The sequence below is a fragment of the Entelurus aequoreus genome, linkage group LG03, assembly GCF_033978785.1.
Source record: "Entelurus aequoreus isolate RoL-2023_Sb linkage group LG03, RoL_Eaeq_v1.1, whole genome shotgun sequence".
In the NCBI taxonomy this organism is placed as follows: Eukaryota; Metazoa; Chordata; class Actinopteri; order Syngnathiformes; family Syngnathidae; genus Entelurus; species Entelurus aequoreus.
The window spans coordinates 13,184,501-13,198,906 of NC_084733.1; the positions used below are offsets into that span (position 1 = coordinate 13,184,501).

General features: G+C 41.7%; 1 protein-coding gene across 4 annotated transcripts in view; it reads right to left on the reverse strand.

Moving 5' to 3' along the window:
- The window catches only part of actn1 (actinin, alpha 1), a 118,012-nt gene that overhangs the window by 84,031 nt on the left and 19,575 nt on the right, over window positions 1-14,406 (reverse strand). The gene's annotated exons all lie outside the window — the stretch shown is intronic.

Sequence of the window (14,406 nt, forward strand, 5' to 3'; positions counted from 1 at the left end):
CCGTTGCTAAGTTAGCTTCAATGGCGTCGTTAGCAACAGCATTGTTAAGCTCCGCCAGGCTGGAAAGCATTAACCGTGTATTTACAGGTCCATGGTTTAATAGTATTGTTGATTTTCTGTCCATCCTTCCAGTCAGGGGTTTGTTTCTTTTGTTTCTATCTGCAGTTAAGCCCGATGCTATCACGTTAGCTCCGTAGCTAAAGTGCTTCGCCGATGTATTGTCGTGGAGATAAAAGTCACTGTGAATGTCCATTTCGCGTTCTCGACTCTCATTTTCAAGAGGATATAGTATCCGAGGTGGTTTAAAATACAAATCCGTGATCCACAATAGAAAAAGGAGAGAGTGTGGAATCCAATGAGCCAGCTTGTACCTAAGTTACGGTCAGAGTGAAAAAAGATGCGTCCTGCACTGCACTCTAGTCCTTCACTCTCACTTTCCTCATCCACGAATCTTTCATCCTCGCTCAAATTAATGGGGTAATCGCGCTTTCTCGGTCCGAATCGCTCTCGCTGCTGGTGTAAACAATGGGGAAATATGAGGAGCCTTTCAACCTTTGACGTCACGCTACTTCCGGTACAGGCAAGGCTTTTTTTTTTATCAGCAACCAAAAGTTGCGAACTTTATCGTCGATGTTCTCTACTAAATCCTTACAGCAAAAATATGGCAATATCGCGAAATGATCAAGTATGACACATAATGGATCTGCTATCCCCGTTTAAATAAAAAAAAATCTTTTCAGTAGGCCTTTAAAGTGCACTTATTGTACAGAACGCAACTACAATAGTTTAAAACAAATAAAGTGCACTTCTGTGCATGATGTCACACAAGATATTTCAATAACAGTCAAATAAAAATGAGCTGCATAATATGAAATCAAATAGTGTATGTCCTTCGCTATGTGGTAGGTTCCTGCGGACGTTATCTCCTTCTGTTGTTGACTAATTTTTTCATACGGTGTTGATCTGGAAATGGTTGCTTCGGCATTTTGTGGGTGTGGCACCGAACGGAGATGTTGACATGCGGAGTTTCAAGCACTCTTCCTTCTCTAGCGGGTGACTTTTCAAATGATGCTACAAATTAGCAGTAGGTGCTACTTTTTGTAGCAACGCTTTTGTCGTATACTTGTTCGACATCTTCCCGCTTGAAGCCAAACCACCGCCAGACAATGCACCCCGTGCTGTTTTTCTTAGGAATTAATTCTTCCTTCATGTGTTACCAGATTCGCACCTTCTTTCTCTCGTATTACCACTCGCACCGGTCCGTTAGCATCACAGCTAATGTTACCCACGCCGCTACCTCTCTGCTCCGTGAGGGCGTATGGCGCGTCAGTATGTGACGTATGTAAGAAGGTGCGCTTGTTTTAAGTCTGTGAGAAGCAGAGACAAGGAAGAGTGAAAAAAGTAGGGCTGCAACTAACGATTAATTTGATAATCGATTAATCTGTCGATTATTACTTCGATTAATCGATTAATAATCGGATAAAAGAGACAAACTACATTTCTATCCTATCCAGTATTTTATTGAAAAAAAACAGCATACTGGCACCATACTTATTTTGATTATTGTTTCTCAGCTGTTTGTAAATGTTGCAGTTTGTAAATAAAGGTTTATTTAAAAAAAAAAAAAAAAAAAAAAAAAAAATTATAAAAAAACAAACAAAACAAAAACTCTGCGCATGGCATAGATCCAACGAATTGATGACTAAATTAATCGGCAACTATTTTAATAATCGATTTTAATCGATTAAATCGATTAGTTGTTGCAGCCCTAGAAAAAAGTCTGTAGTGTAATGCCCGCAGCTAAAAGCAACTGCGTGAGAACGTATACTTGAATATCACGATATAGTCATTTTCTATATCGCACAGAGACAAACCCGCAATATATTGAGCATATGGATTTATCGCCCAGCCCTAGCTGCAATCACAAAAAAATAAGAGTTGTAGAAATGATTGGAAACTCAAGACAGCCATGACATTTTGTTCTTTACAAGTGTATGTAAACTTTTGACCACGACTGTATATCTTCCATTTGATATCAACATACAAAAGGGCCAGATTAGAAAAATTTGGAATTGCACTGTTCACATTGACATGAAAAAAATCAGATACAGGTCACATACGGGCAAAAAACATTGTGATTGACCTACACTGTTACCGCTGGAGTCACACCCAATTTTGAACAATTTCCCATGTGGATCATTAAAGGCCTACTAAAATTAGATTTTCTTATTTAAACGGGAATAGCAGATCCATTCTATGTGTCATACTTGATCATTTCGCGATATTGCCATATTTTTGCTGAAAGGATTTAGTAGAGAACATCGACGATAAAGTTCGCAACTTTTGGTCGCTGATAAAAAAAGCCTTGCCTGTACCGGAAGTAGCGTGACGTCACAGGTTGAAGAGCTCCTCACATCTGCACATTGTTTACACCAGCAGCGAGAGCGATTCGGACCGAGAAAGCGACGATTACTCCATTAATTTGAGCAAGGATGAAAGATTTGTGGATGAGGAAAGTGACAGTGAAGGATTAGAGTGCAGTGCAGGACGCCAGGGTGCATCTTTTTTCGCTATGACCGTAACTTAGGTACAAGGGCTCATTGGATTCCACACTTTCTCCTTTTTCTATTGTGGATGACGGATTTGTATTTTAAAACACCTCGGATACTATATCCTCTTGAAAATGAGAGTCGAGAACGCGAAATGGACATTCACAGTGACTTTTATCTCCACAACAATACATCGGTGAAGCAATTTAGCTTCGGAGCTAACGTGATAGCATCGTGCTTAACTGCGGATAGAAACAGAAGAAATAAGCTCCTGACTGGAAGGATAGACAGAAGATCAACAATACTATTATTACTTCTACTATCAGGAGACACCGAACCAAACCCTGTAACCACACGGTTAATGCTGTCCAGCCTGGCGAAGCCTAGCAATGCTGTTGCTAACGACACCATTGAAGCTAACTTAGCTACGGGATCTCGACAGAGCTATGCTAAAAACATTAGCTCTCCACCTACGCCAGCCCTCATCTGCTCATCACCACCCGTGCTCACCTGCGTTCCAGCGATCGACGGCGCGACGAAGGACTTCACCCGATCATCGGTGCGGTCGGCGGCTAGCGTTGGATAGCGCGTCTGCTATCCAACTCAAAGTCCTCTTGGTTGTGTTGCTGTAGCCAGCCACTAATACACCGATCCCACTTACAGCTTTCTTCTTTGCTGTCTCCATTGTCCATTAAACAAATTGCAAAAGATTCACCAACACAGATGTCCAGAATACTGTGGAATTATGTGGTGAAAACAGACGACTTAAGCTGGCCACCGTGCTATTCCAAATTGTCTGCTTCAACCCGTGACGTCACGCGCAAACGTCATCATACCGAGACGTTTTCAGCCGGATAATTTGCGGGAAATTTAAAATTGCACTTTATAAGTTAACCCGGCCGTATTGGCATGTGTTGCAATGTTAAGATCAGACTGCGTGGTCGGTAGTAGTGGGTTTCAGTAGGCCTTTAAGGTTTGTCTAAGTCTAAATCTAAGACTCCATAGTGTCACGCTGCACACAGGCAGTTGCCAGTCACAAGTTACCATGGATGCATTCACGGACTTCTGAACAGTCGACCGTGATACAACTCTTTTCATAAATTTCACGTTAAAAACATCTGAGCGCTAAAAGGGAGTGAAAGAACCACATGTCCCTGCAAGTTATGACCCCTGTTCTAGAAGATTTAGGAACGTGCACTATTTGGTGTGTCTCATGTGGCATCACAGGTCACCCACAGAAGGGATGTTCCACAGCACCCACACGGAACTCATTCAACCATGCCAGCTATCCTCAGATTGATGAACAAGTGACTAGAACATGTCCAAGCAGACAGAGTACAGTGTTTTACAGTTAACTCGTATTTCGGGGCTGGTTGGGTGAGGGAGGGGTGATGCACAGGGAGGGTCAAAGGTCACCATTCATCCCACCTTGTTTTCTTCCCTTAAAAGCTCCGTAGGACAATGTCTGACACAAACATACACTAGCTCCATCTGCCAGACTCTCCCAGTGTGTTTATTGTATATGTGTGTGTGTGTGTGTGTGTGTGTGCGTGTGTGTCCAAGGCAACCAGAGGAAGTGTGTTTCCCTCCGGCTTGTAACCATGATGAAGTGCGTCACTCTGTCTCTCTGAGGTGCAGCATCCATTGACGCAGCTACACAAAGTGCCAAATCAGCACAATCTTGCCATTACATTTATACATCACCTTGGCTGCGGCAGTCCTGGCGCGCGCACGTATTTGTGTGTTTGTTTGTGTGTGTGTGTGTATATATGAGTGTGTGAAAGAAAGAGAGACGTTAAAACACTCCTCCAGCACAGACGAGCGTAGGAAGGAGTGGACCAATGAAAATCCAGCTCACGTTCGGACTGACCAACAGTTATTTATTGTCCACAAATCTATAAAAAGGCTGCGGTGCATATTCACGTGTGTGTTTTGTGTGCAACCATGACAAATTCAAGTGTAGTAACGACTCACACCTCAGCCCGAGCCTTGACTGCTGTGTTTCGCTGAAACAGTTGCTATGGCAACCAGCAAAGCCTGAAGAGCCTTGAGTGTGCGAAGAATCCGATCATGTGGATGAAAATACTCTCGAGTCCAAACAGGGGTCATGGAAAACATTACGTGATGACTTAGGCACACAATCATTGCCTTTTTACATCCACTAATTTTGACTTAGCTGGATATATACAGTACCAACAAATTAAGCATCCATAGTATATTTGTCGGGAAAGTCCTGTGGGGAGTGCTCAGAGAGTATTGGGTATCGGACTGTCTGATTGTGGCGGTCCGCTCCCTGTACGATCAGTGTCAAAGCTTGGTCCACATTGCCGGCAGTAAGTCGGACACGTTTCCAGTGAGGGTTGGACTCCGCCAAGGCTGCCCTTTGTCACAGATTCTGTTCATAACTTTTATGGACAGAATTTCTAGGCGCTGTCAAGGCGTTGAGGGGATCCGGTTTGGTGGCTGCAGGATTAGGTCTCTGCTTTTTGCAGATGATGTGGTCCTGATGGCTTCATCTGGCCAGGATCTTCAGCTCTCACTGGATTGGTTCGCAGCCGAGTGTGAAGCGACTGGGATGGGAATCAGCACCTCCAAGTCCGAGTCCCTGGTTCTCGCCCGGAAAAGGGTGGAGTGCCATCTCCGGGTTGGGGAGGAGACCCTGCCCCAAGTGGAGGAGTTCAAGTACCTCGGAGTCTTGTTCACGAGTGAGGGAAGAGTGGATCGTGAGATCGACAGGCGCATCGGTGCGGCGTCTTCAGTAATGCGGACGCTGTATCGATCCGTTGTGGTGAAGAAGGAGCTGAGCCGGAAGGCAATGCTCTCAATTTACCGGTCGATCTACGTTCCCATCCTCACCTATGGTCATGAGCTTTGGGTTATGACCGAAAGGACAAGATCACGGGTACAAGCGACCGAAATGAGTTTCCTCCGCCGGGTGGCGGGGCTCTCCCTTAGAGATAGGGTGAGAAGCTCTGCAATCCGGGGGGAGCTCAAAGTAAAGCCGCTGCTCCTCCTTGAGAGGAGCCAGATGAGGTGGTTCGGGTATCTGGTCAGGATGCCACCCGAACGCCTCCCAAGGGAGGTGTTTAGGGCACGTCCGACCGGTAGGAGGCCACGGGGAAGACCCAGGACACGTTGGGAAGACTATGTCTCCCGGCTGGCCTGGGAACGCCTCGGGATCCCCCGGGAAGAGTTGGACGAAGTGGCTGGGGACAAGTAAGTCTGGGCTTCCCTGCTTAGGCTGCTGCCCTCGCGACCCAACCTCGAATAAGCGGAAGAAGATGAATGGATGGAGTATATTTGTCCATATTATAGTGTTCTGCAGCTCCTTAAACTAAGGTATACAATAGGGTATTGAATTTGTGTTAACCTTGATGTGTGTGTCTCCAAGAAGTGCTATTGTGTACTTCATCTACTTTTAACATAGGCCTATCTATGCACTTTAACTGTGCACGAGTCCATTGTAACAGATGTCATACATTAGAGACTTTTGGGGTCTATTTCTCCATCTCGGGGACGTGAAAGTCGACCAGCCTGTCGGTCCATGGTCACATTTGTCTACTACCAGGTGAGAGATGCATGAATTCTCATATAGAATTAACTTTTAGCAAGTTTGAGATGAATCAGACAACAACAGCAGCGTAAACTAGCATTAGCTCACAGCTATCAACGCGTCGCTAAAATAGTCCGTCTGCAATGGCACTTATAATAACAAAATCATTCATATTTGATTGATTTTCATGTCATGACATGTCAATGGAGGACTGTTAGTGCTTTCTGGATGTTTCAAGAGAGAGCATAATGAGCGCAACAGACGACCCTTCATCTGTTGACTCAATTGTTAGCTATTTCTTTACGATGCATAAAAAAGCGAGGAATGTGTGTTCTTGTCTTACATAAGGATTGCGAATGATGAACATCACATCTCTTTTCAATTTTTGCGTGTTCTGAAAATAGCCAAAGGTATTCGGAGCGGAATGTTTAAAATGGCTGACTGAATTTGTGGCATTTTGTGATGTTTCAACAGTGTTTTCACATACTTTGCAGATTGTAAGTACAATTGGATATGGTTTAGTGCAGTGTTTTTCAACCTTTTTTGAGCCAAGACTAGGGTTGCAAAATTCCGGGAATATTCAAAGTTGGAAACTTTCCATGGGAATTAACGGGAGTATATGGGAATTAACGGGAAATGAATGGGAATAAACATTGAATGCAACATGCTAGATCTTGCAGCATGATTATTAGCTAAAACAACCTGATTTCATGCAAATTCAGTAGAATTTCAACCCTGCACAGTGCATTCCTCCATCACATGTGCAGATAATTCCCAGCATGCTACACACTACAGCAGGGCTATTGAGGCCACACTAGTATTTGAGCCCAAGGACTTCATCCAGTCAGGTAAGTGTTGATGATATTACTGGGGTAAATATATTTGATCTATGGTATTTATGTTTAATAGAGGTGTAATTGCTGTAGACTACTCCAGCAGACTTCCTCTCAAGCTAGCTAGCTGTTCCTGTACTTGTTAAATGATTTTGGGGCCAAAATCTCTAGCTGGCTAGTCTCATAATGAACCAAAAATATTTCTCCGTTAGCCGTGATGCTAATTTTCTCTATGTTAAATCCCATTCATTTATGCTAACAACATTAGCGATCCGAATCTACCTTTTTTGTGATCTGTAAAGTTCAACTAGCAAATACTAAATTAAAAGGTGTAGTTTCCTCTGCCTTCTGTTCTGCTCGCCATTCTGTTGTCATACAAGAATGTAGGTTATAGTTTGATTTAGCATGCTGATTGAGTGTTCATTTATTCATCTAGCCTATTTCTATTCATTTGTCCATCAGTAAAACATTTTTAAAGACTACTCCAGTTGTTTAGCTGACTATTTGTATCTGTGTGTGGCATTGCATTAGTGTTTTACAAGAATAAATAAATACAAACAGAATAATGCCACGTATGATGTGTGGAGACATTTCACCCCAACCAATGTAGGCGGAAAGGCTGTGTACATTTGCAAATACTGTGCAAAGAGCTACGTCAAAAATGCCACAAAGATTCAGCAGCATATAGACAAGTGCCCAATAATATATCATTATTGTAATTCCCCATTCATTCCCATATATTCCCATTCATTCCCATAGACGGTGTCCAACTTTGAATGATCAAAAAATTGGCAATATTTCCAAACTTCCCGAGCTTAACTTCCCGTGGTAAATTTACCGGAAACTTTCCGGAAATTTACCGGAAACTTTCCACCCCTTTGAAACCCTAGCCAAGACACATTTTTTTCATTGAAAAAATCCGGAGGCACACGGCCAGCAGAAAACATAAAAAAATGAAACTCCGCAGCCGATATTGACAGTAAAAAGTCATTGTCGTAATTGTTGGGTATGACTTTAAACCATAACCAACCATGCAACACTATAGTTCTTGTCTCAAAGTAGGTGTACTGTCACGACCTGTCACATCACTCCGGGACTTATTTTGAGTTTTTTGGTGTTTTCCTGAGTGTAGTGTTTTAGCTCTTGTCTTGCGCTCCTATTTTGGTGGCTTTTCCTGTTTTGTTGGTATTTTCCTGTAGCAGTTTCATATCTTCCTTGACAGCTATTCCCCACGCCTGCTTTGTTTTTAGCAATCAAGACTATTTAAGTTGTTTTTATCCTTCTTTGTGTGGACATTGTCATATTCGAATATACTTTGTGGACGCAGTCTGCTGCGCCACACGCTGTAAGTCTTTGCTGTCGTCCAGCATTCTGTTTTATTTAACTTTGCAGCCCGTTCGGTTTTAGTTTCGTTCTGCATAGCCTTCCCTAAGCTTCAATGCCTTTTCTTAGGGGCACTCACCTTTTTTTTTTTTTTTGGTTTGAGCATTAGATACCTTATTACTGCTTGCTGCCTTGCCACTGTCGTCTGCATATTGTGATCACAACAAACCATCATTGTTGTTCCCGACATCTACAAAGCAATTAGCTACCTGCTGCCACCTACTGATATGGAAGAATATTACACAGTTACTCTGCCGAGCTCCAGACAGTACAGACACTCAACGACGGCACATTATTTGCGGATTATAATTACTGGTTTGCAAAAAATATTTTTAACCCAATTAGGTGAAATTACATAATCTCCCACGGCACACCAAACAATATCTCAAGGTACACTTGTGTGCCGTGGCACAGTGGTTGAAAAACACTGGTTTAGTGGGTACAATAAAACACAAATCAACACATAAAGTCAACTTGTTTTTCCACTCACCTGGTACCTTAAATGCTCCGAATCTGTTAAATAGCTGCTCGCAACCAATTCCAGTACACTTAAACACACAGCATGGTTCATTTCGATGCAAATTACAAGAAGCGCATAGCCATAATCCCTCAATGTCTGAAACGACTTGCCACAAAAATACAAGAAAACATATTAGCCATGAGTTAACTAGATTAATGTTTTAACACAAACCCCTAAAACAATTAAGCTATGCTGTAATTTTAAATGTACAATGTGCAAAATCTTTCAATTTAGACAGAATAACACCATGATTTTTAGAGCATTTCCATGCTTGTGACATTACAGTATTTGCAAATGCGTTGTACAATTTTTCATTATTTTCACAGTAAAGTCCGGTGTTTTCTACGTACTATAACCATAGTAATTTAGGTTATGTATGCTTTCTTGGTTTGCGGGAATCCACTGCATTTTGCAACTGTGATAAACTTTTTTTTATTTTACAGTGTTTTACTGTTGCTATTTAACAATTGTTTGCTGAAGTTTTTATGGTATTTTTTTTTTACAGTAGCACTACTAACTGCCTGGGTGGAGGACTAGGTAGTTCCTATGAATGGGAAGTTCACCTCTTCATAGATCAGTAGTCATGAGTCAGCTCGGCACTACTTTTTGCAGCCAGCAGCATTTTTCACTGCTGACCGTCACCTGACTCAGGAAAATGCTGACCTGGGCTCCACGCTTACTGTACGTGCTCCATGTTGAAACTGTACTGTACATACTGTAAACGCACGCCTGTGACCGTTTGACAACGAATGCATGAACTCACTTCACCTCAGACAACCCTCTTAAGAAATGTTCCCACACAACATAGTCCTCTCTTTCTGTTGGGACAGGTGAAAGCAGGAGGCGGGACCAAACCATACTGGTCAGTACAGCTAGCGGGTGCCTGATCACCAGCTGCCACTGATTGAAATCCACACCATCCATACGAGAGCATCAAAAACACAGAAGTCACCAAACACAACATCTGTGTTGTATACCGGTTCCTAACACTAATTCCATCACTGACCATAACACTAAAAGAGCCACTTTACTAGGGATATCCAAAGTGTGGCCCGGGGGCCATTTGCGACCCAGAGCTAGTTTTTTTATTGGCCCGCGACACCTTCTACAAAATAAACACTTTTTTGACTAGAAAACTAGCAAACAAAGAAACTAAGGGAAAATGGAACCAGCCCAGTTTCCTCAAAAAATGAGACCTGAAAACCAAAATGGCCCTTGATCTGTGTGCCTTCTACATAGTGTTTGATTAAAATATATACAGATTTATTGCAATATATTGTAAAATTGTGAGTGTGCTATAGCCCTGGTGTAATGATACTCATATTAATAAAGAATAATAATAAGATAATAAGGGATAAAACAGGGTTTCCCACACATTCATTTATTTGTGGCGGCCCGCCACGAAAAAATTACGTCCGCCACAAATAAAAAAAAATTAAAAATTAAAAATAAAAAATAAAAAATATATATATATATTTGTATATATATATATTTTTTTTGTCCTCTCCAGCTTCTCAGGCAAATCATATAGTTGATGTAGATGACCATACCGGCTGTTCAGATTTACTTAACAAAAGAGAAGCGTAGGATACTTCTCTTGTTGCCTTATTTGTATTTGACTTTATTAAATGTATTTATATTAGAAACACAACATGTGTATATAACAAAGGGTGCAAAGTCTGCAGGCAGTAGGAAACACATGGTTAAGTGTAGGGAGTAAAACTGATGGCAGTCTAAAGTTCAAGAATTTTTGAGCTCTTTGTTCAGTGGATCAGATGTTTGATGAAGCTCTGTGTCTATCTACCACCACTACTGTTTTCTGTTTATTTGTTACTGACTGTGGCAGGACACCTCTGCCTCTGTTTCACTTTATGTTGCTGGTAAATAATATGGTTGTAGTAGTTGGCTAAAGTTAAATTATTTAATATGCACTAATTAAAGGGGCAGAGCTTTGAGACATTTTAGCTTTTATATTTTATAAGATATATTTTTTGTAAGAACCACAATTAATAAATATATTTTAGTGAATAACTTATTGTTCAAATCTGTATATAAATATGTACATAAAGTGTTGTAATTATATTGTAAAATGGATGGATGGATGGATGGACGGATGGACGTTTAAAACAAAACTGTTATTAATTAGTAAGTATACATTTTTTGAGCCTTTTTAGAGAAAACAAAATCATTGTAGTAAATTATGCAAATTACTCGATGATGTCATGGTGACCACGCCCATAGCCACGCCCCCACCTCCACAGGTATCTTGGCAGTTATGGGAAACACTGTAAACGGTAGAAAATGGATGGATGGATGGATTAAACTACATTGTATTGTCTATGGATGTTCTCGTTCATCCAGGTCATTGGATTTTCAGGGCATTCAATCGGTCGCAACTGGACTGTTTGGTTTGTCTTAGAAGACGTTTCGCCTGTCATCCAAGTAGGCGACTTAGATTGGTCAGATCTAGTCTTAGACTTAGATTGGTCAGATTGATTGATTGAAACGTTTATAAGCAGATTGCACAATCCAGTACATATTCCGTACAATTGACCACTAAATGGTAACACCCGAATAAGTTTTTCAACTTGTTTAAGTCGGGGTCCACGTAAATCAATTCATGGTACAAATATATACTATCAGCATAATACAGTCATCACTGATCTAGTCTTAGACTTTGATTGGTCAGATCTAGTCTAGCGGCTGTTGCCAAAACCCCAAATATTTCTACTCCAACACCAAGAAGCTGATAGTGGTCGATCCACAGCGCTCATTCTGCCACACAGTACCTCGATGCTAACGAGGGGAAATTCCGCTTCAATGAATGTCGATGGCATTCACGAATGTCGATGGCATTCACAGTAGGATTACTCATTTGCATTTCAACAGTTGTTTTTCTCACTCACAATGTTTCCATGCACTAAATTAGTCTGATTTCTTAAAAAGTTCAGTTTTTTGTATTTTAACACTTACATGTGAAGTCCAAGTGTCCATGCACTCTCTCTAATGCCACTATAGGTCAGACGCCGTGTGCCTCCCATGCACTGGGGGGCGCTATTTCCTTTTAGCACGGTTAAATCAATTCCTTTTACGGTTGACCTATGACGTCACCCTCGCAATTTCGCGGATCCTTACAACTTGTTTTGACTGATGTCCGCCGTATTATTGGCACAGATTGCAAATATTCTGTCTCTAATGGCTATGGTAATGTTAAATAGCAGACAGCATCAATAAATGATCTCGGATTGCGCTACGAACATGACTCTACTACCTAGAATGTATCTTGGCGGATGCAGGTCGGGTGCAATGAAAGGCCGGCGGAAGAGTTTTTTCGAAGGAATTTTCGGACGAAAATCATGGAAAAATTTGAAATGTCTTAAAGTTCATCCAAAAGGCTCTAAGGATGAATGGAAGGAGTTTTAAATCCGAGGAAAAAGACCGTTCGTGCCCCGACTGATATCCAGAGGAAGGTTGCTATTGTTCTGGACTATCTTGCCAGTTGTGCGAAAAGTGGGGTCCTCTCCTCGAAAGATCTGGGGCCGTACTTATCAAGCTTCTTAGAGTGCCATTTTACACTTAAGTCCTGAGAATTTGCGAAATTTAGTCCTACTCTCAAACTTAAGAATAAAAGCTTTTTATCAACGTTCTTAAGTCTAAGAATCACTCCTACTCTCCACGATATTTAAGAGACCTTCAGAGGTGTCTTAAGTGGTTAGGAGTTGCCAGCAGGGGATGGCACTGAGGCGAGAGAGACGTGCGCGAACGTTCAGGGAACGGAACAATGTTTTGGTTTTTTTTGATGACGAGCAGCTGATCAAACGGTATCGTTTAGACAGAGCGGATATTATTTTTGTCACAGATTTAATACTTTTCGATTCCTTGTTGATTTCTGCATGTGTCTGCAGTGGGCTAGTATATATAGAGCCACCCACACTAGTTTCAAATTAGTTGCCTAATTAATGAATTGGAAAGAAAATGTTATGACAGTAGCGTATGTGTGTGGCCGTGAGGTGAGTGACGTCAGTGAGTGTGTGGGCGAGAGAAGAGAGGGAGCGGTAGCGTGAGTGCCGGCGGGGACTAGTTTGTTTTGTATTATTTTGTAGTTTATTGTCAAAATATACACTCCCATTGTCCACTTAAATATTTCCAAGATATTTCTTTATTCTTAGACAACGGATTCCCTTCCGTGATTGGTCATTTCTATGGACACAGAAATGACGTCACCTAAAATTCCGTTTACGGCACATAGTAATGTCGTAATTCAGCTCTGAGTGTGACACTTAAGATTCAGTCCTACACTTCGCTGAAAGTGTGAGTAAGACGCTTGATAACTAACTTTTAAGTGCAGCTTTCAGCGAAGAATTTATTTACTCTTAAGTCAACTCTTAGCAGACTTCTTAGGAGTAATTCTAAGAAGCTTGATAAGTACGGCCCCTGGTTTCCAATCGCATAATCCAGGTGTGTTAGTCTGATTTTTCAAAAACCAAACATGATCGGATTAAGGTGTTTCCATGGGCTGTAGGAGGCTTATTTAGAGCCTAACGATTTGATAACTCGGACTAATTTAGTGCATGGACACGTACTGACTGTGATAGGGATAAAACAATCCTTGCCCTAGCACACCCTTGTGGTGTTGGAGTATAAATATTTTGGATTTTGGCTCCAGCCACTAGACTAGATCTGACCGATCTAAGTCTAAGACGAGATCTAAGTCTATGAGCATGAACTGAAGAGGTTTACATGGATGAGAGGCAAAATGTCTTCTCAAACAAACCAAACAGTCCAGTTGCAATCGATTGAATGCCCTGGGAATACATTGTATTGGTTTTTGTTATGTTTCAGTGTGTGTATGGCCCCCGGGATGCAGGGACGGCAGGCAAGTGCAGAAAAGAAGCCCTCTTTATTAGGGGTGTAACGGTACGTGTATTTGTATTGAACCATTTCGGTACGGGGGTTTCGGTTCGGTTCGGAGGTGTACCGAACGAGTTTCCACATGGACATATCAAGTAGCGTAATGCACGTTGTGTAAACAATGCACACCGAGGCAAAACACATGGCATGCCAGCAGCGACTGGGCTAGGATAGACTGACCATACGTCCTCTTTTCACCGGACATGTCCTCTTTTGCGGAGCTGTCCGAGCGGAGTTTCTTAAATGCCTCAAATGCCCGGCATTTTGAGTTACGGTTGCGTGTATTTTCAATGTACGTTCAGGGTTAAGAAGGGGTTAAAAACAAAACAAATTGTGCGCGCAGCAGCATTGGTGAGGGAGGGGCAGAGACAGAGAGAGCGAGAGAGTTATGATAAACGCGCACGCGTCGCCAGGCTCTGCTTTTTATCCATAGATTTATCAGATTTAATTTTTTATTATCTATAGCAGGGGTGTCAAAAGTGTGCCCCGGAGGCCATTTGCAGCCCACAGCTAATGTTTTAAAAGGCCCACGGCACATTCTAAAAATACTATTAAAATAAACAAAAATATAACAAAAGTGAAATAAAAAAGCTCAGGTTAAATGTAATTTAGAAAAAGTTGCAATGTTGACTGTTTTTTTTTCTTTCAAACTGTCAT